Raw genomic sequence first — 5,390 nt, forward strand, 5'->3', positions numbered from 1 at the left:
TGGGAAATAGTGAATGAATTGTATCCCTGGATTGACTCCGGGGCCATTTGGGTTCCAGACAGGTGGACCCTGGTCCTTCAGGCAGTTCATAAAAAGGAAGTCCGTGACGGCTCTGAGCTGCCCCTAATCTTTTACCCCATTATAGTAGCTATTCAAGCCTGTCTATCAGGGAAAGAAGAAGGGGAAACTCTGCAAGCGTTTAACACTTCGCTGCAAGAAGAAACAGAACAAAAGGAAATTTGCAAAGCTGCTTTAGCACTCCCATCTTCTTGTGACACAGCAAACAATTCCAGCAAGAACACAGATAACCAACAACTTCCACTAACAGGTGACCCAGGGGGCTGGCCAGCTACGCTTGTACAACCGCCTCCCCCACACTATCAGTCACAGGAAGCCTGCCCAATCACTTCTTTTGGCTGTTTAGGCAAGCCTGGGAATTCTCCTCAGAAAATTTTGTATCCTTGGGCAGAGATATCCAACTTTGCCCAAGAACAAAAACTCGTTGTTCCCCCTGTAATACAACAGTTGTTCACAGGCCCCACATCTACCATGGCAACGACAGCCAAGCCTATAAATGAACCCCAGTTCATGTTCCCTGAAAACGTCCACCGAACATCTGCACGACCTAACCAATGGTAACCCCATGACACAAAAATACCGGGCCACTGTCAAGGAAGATGGGTTACACTCCCTTAATGCTCAACAGATGCTCGAAACCCTTAGCATTGATCTTAACTGCCCCCATGATTGGAAGAGCTTAATGATCTGTAGTCAACAAGAAAGTTTAAAAAAGGCTTAGAATGTATTCCTAAGTACCAGTTTTATAAATGGCTTTGCACTGTGGTTTGTGGTTATTTTATTTTACATGAGATAATATTTTCTACTACCAATAAGTTTTGGAAAAAGAAGAAAACTAAAATTTACTATTGTAGAGGAATATGATAGAAGTAGAAGAAAGATTTTATGTTTGTCAAATCTTTGATGAGTACCCATATTCAAGACTTAAAGTCATATTTCTTACTATGTTAGACAGATAGGGAAAACAAAACACCATATGATAAGGCAACTATTTGTGATTTTTTAAAATGTACCTAGTATGTGATGAAATTTACTTTATTAGCTAATATGGGAGGCTGATCTATTTAACAAATTTTTGAAGTCACCTATTGAAAAAACAAATGATGGGGGGTGTAATTTCTACACTCTAATGAATGGATGAACCTGTTTGGCATTAGTGCTGGGTAAATAAATAAACTCTATTGTAACTTGCTCCCTACCCTTGAAAAACTATTTATGTCACTAAATATCATCTCCTTGTAAAGTGTTATTTGGCAAATGTGATTTTTAAAAGTTTATTTGAAAAGGAATATACTTTCAGGAGATTAAATGTAGGTTATCATTAGTTTGAAAATGACAACATTTTTATACTACAGAACCAAGTTTTACTGAAGTACCAGTGTTTTGAAGCACTAAGGATCTTCTCAATTAACATTTTTCTGAATTATATTTGAACTCTATGTCAAGTATTACTAGCATTGGTAGACCAAATATGGATCTATCGTTCCAGGAACTATTTTTTTGGTCTGCTGATGCTGGAATGAAATCATTCATTAATCATTAGGAGAGGGGTATTACAAATGATCTTGTGACATTTGTGGTCTTGTTCAATCATATATGATGTTCATCTGAAAATTGAAAGTTTGAATTACTGTACTTTCACATTTTGTGATTTCATCTTGCATTTTAAGTTGCCTTGCATTTCCCAATTGCTTACTGATAATTCCTGCATTTCAAGGAATTGGGGCTGAAATATAGAAAATGAGAAATTGAGATGGGTCTTCAGTTACTTTCTGTTGGCATGTTGCATGGACGTAGGTGAGAACTCTTGCCTTAGTTATCTGATGATGCGGATAACTGGGACCTGGGATCCTAGGACCCGTGGATCCTGTAGAAGAATAATAGCTTTTAGACATCATATCAGAAAAATTTGAGTATAATCAGTAGGAATGCTTCAGAAACATGGAGAAAAACAGTTTGGGACCAGCGAGTTAAAACAATAAACAGAGCAGCAAAGCAAAATCCCTTATAGATTAGAAGCAAACAACATTGTTTTTTTTACCATGTGAGTTCAGAAGACCAAGAACATTTAGAAGTTATCACAAGTTTATACCGAAAACATTGCATTGATAATTTTTATATTCTAATATATATTCTAATCCTGATTATTTATATTCCAATCTATTTATTGGAATAAATATCAATTAATTTTTCATATTATCAATTAATTCTAATAAGATTCACTGTGTGAAATATAAAATCAGCACATATAAATATAAAATATATAATAATATATAATATTAGAAAATGTTTGGCATTGTTCTGTTGTGGTAAGGGTATCAAAGGCAACAGTTTTTTTTTCTTTCTGCTTATGTGGTGATGAGGAATCAAACCCAGGGCCTCAGGCATGCAAGGCGAGCACTCTACCACTGAGCCACATGAGGCAACGGTTTTAAAGTATTATTCCATTACCTCTACCTCAGTGTTTGGTAGAATTAGAGCTAAAGCTTTACCATTCCGAGATATACAGCCTACAGACAAGAAGAAACACTGTGATTAAAACATTACCAATTTAAGGCCTAATAACGAGGAGAAACATATGGACTTCTTTTGGAGCTATGGAATATATTTGGTGATAGAAAATCAGTGGTGTAAGTTCCTGCCTGCTTGGATGGTAGACAGGCCAACACATTACGTAATCATACATATGAACAATTTTTTCACCTTCTTGGCTTTAGCTTCTTTTGAAATGTTAGGGTGTAATAAACAATTATATTTTGAAAAAATACCTTCTAGTCTGAACAGTACTGTCTGAACTGTTTGTCTCTTTATGATCCCTTGTAACAGATTAGTTTTGCTCCAATAAGAAAATCTATGCTGTCAGGGTAAGATTCTGGTTGGTCTGTTCCTACATGGAGCAAGGATAAAGGGTCAGGAAGACATTTGTGCCAGTGAGACCTCATTTGGGAGATTTTAAGCTGCAGAAGTTTAGAAGTAGCTCTTAAGCAAGGCTTACTTTGACTCCATTATCTCCACAAAGCTAAATCAGTTAATAAATAAGTACTTGGAAATCCATCATCTTTGGACCTAGATATAAAGGCTGCAAAGTATGATCCAATTTCAAATAAAAAGACTTAAAATAGTCATTGAAAAAATTGCAAATGTGAGCAATTGAACAAACAATATAAGTTTTTTCCACCATACACAGAATTTTACAGAAATAAGATGAACTGCAATTTTGGGAACAATAAGGTTTCCTTCTTACAAATAGGCAACCAAAGATATATGCCTGTCTTAAGATTGCATCATTAACTACTTAAATTTCCAGGATACTACATACTTCAGCAGCACGTCTACCCAAATTACAATACAGAGATTTACATGGCTCTTGTACAAGGATGATATGAAAATTTGTGAAGTATTGCATATTTTTCATTCTTCTGATGCAAGAAATTAAAAACAGTTATTAAAAAGTTGATTACAAATATACAAGTGTAAGAATACATGTAATTCATAGAAATAAAAGTTTCTATGAATCTTCACTTTTTACAAATTCCTTTACATAGCATAACCTTTATAAACTTTTGAAGTAAGATAACATTGTCATTTTATCCTAAAGAAATAAAATTCTTTAAGGACCAAGGAATTAAAGGAATCTTAAACGGTTTCTATATGGAATGCAATCTGAAAGGACACATTTATTAATGAACCTCTATATTATAAAACAATGTCGAATTCAAAGGATTATATCTAGGAGAGAATGAAATAGGTTATGGACATTACACAAACAGATTACTAAATATTTTTAAATATACTTTTTTCAGACATGCACCAGAAATATCTTTACTTTCTGTATTACTCATTTCAACAGATAAGTTAAAATTATTTATGATTTAAAAAATCACAAACTCTATAGAAATCATTATAGATGTATACAAACAACTCGAATATATTTTGACATCAAAGTCAGGCAATTCACTTGGAAGAATACTATGGAATCCATGAATTTTTAAAGTAAGATATTGCTGTTGCTTTGTATTGTGAAAATATTTTGTATGGACACATAGGATGGACTGGCTATTTTGAAATTTAAGAAACTTAACCGAATCATTCGGACGTAGGAGAACAATTTGTACAGCTTTCCAAAACTTCGAAGAGGTAGTAATACATACTTATCCTTTTGGCAATATCAAATGCAGCTTCTTCCAAGTTGTGCTTCAGACCTGGTTTGAAATAATGGTTCACCAGAAGGAGATCCAGCATATCTTTGCTATATCTATTACCAGCATCAAGATGCAAGGGGGTCAAGAGGCCTTTAGTTTGGGCCTTGTATCTGTATCACGATGAAATAAAGAAGCCACTGTGGTATTATTCCATGTATAAGTACTGTGCAGGGGTGTCCAGCCATTCACAATTATTCCAGGAATATCTACCTTGAGCCACCAACTCATGGACAATGTCTAAGTGTCCACTGTAGGCTTCTCGATGAAGAGGGGTATACTAATCGTCATCCCTAGTATTCACATGAGTGGCCTTTTTGGAAAGTCGTCTCTGCACTGTAGTAAGGCGGTTATTTTCAGCAGAACAAAGAAGAAATTTGCTTCAATCCTTTGCCATTTTTTTCTTGCAACTGATACCATTTCACACTTTTTCTTCTTGTTCTTCAACTTCATAGGAATTGCCTAACCAGAGAATTTGAGTGTCAGTGAGAATGAGTTGTCCATGTATTTTCCCAATAGTTCACATTGGATGAAATGGTTAGAAAAATCCGGTGAATTTTCTGCATTTGTTTTTTTCACTATTATTTATTTTCTCTTTTTTCATTTTTACTATTCTAAATTATTCTAACTGGAGAGTAGGGAATTGGTAGAGAGCAGAGGAAAGATTTTCCTCCGTATTCAAAGGTACAGAATGAAAATGAGGACTAGTGGTGTCTTCATGAGCAGCTTATTCTAGGAATGAGAAAATAGGAAGTAATGCTTTCTATGTAAATGAATTGGGAAATGGCAGAGGAGAAAGTGAAATGATGCAACCAAAAATATAAAAGCAAAATAAATTAGGATAATTATGGAGCAATCTTATTATCTATGAGAACCATGAAAGTGAGAGAGGAAGAGAGAGACAGATGTGCCATGATGTAGCTAGCCACAAAATCCATCCTTCTGATCAAATTATAGTGCAAATAATTTTATTTTTTAAAAGAGATGGAAATAGAATTTAAGATCAAATGTCTCCATTGTTTTTAATTATATTTTTATTATCTTAAATACTTGTACAAGGGAATTTCCATTAAACAAATCAGTTTTTTAAGTATAATGGATCTTTATATAACT

The 5,390-nt window shown here is 34.5% G+C and overlaps 1 pseudogene; it reads left to right on the forward strand.

The window, feature by feature from the left end:
• Positions 1-3,393: 3,393 nt before the first annotated feature.
• Positions 3,394-3,490, forward strand: LOC122108355 (annotated as a pseudogene).
• Positions 3,491-5,390: the final 1,900 nt, after the last annotated feature.

Source organism: Dipodomys spectabilis, unplaced genomic scaffold (assembly GCF_019054845.1).
Source record: "Dipodomys spectabilis isolate Male_0828 unplaced genomic scaffold, ASM1905484v1 ptg000057l, whole genome shotgun sequence".
Taxonomy (NCBI): Eukaryota; Metazoa; Chordata; class Mammalia; order Rodentia; family Heteromyidae; genus Dipodomys; species Dipodomys spectabilis.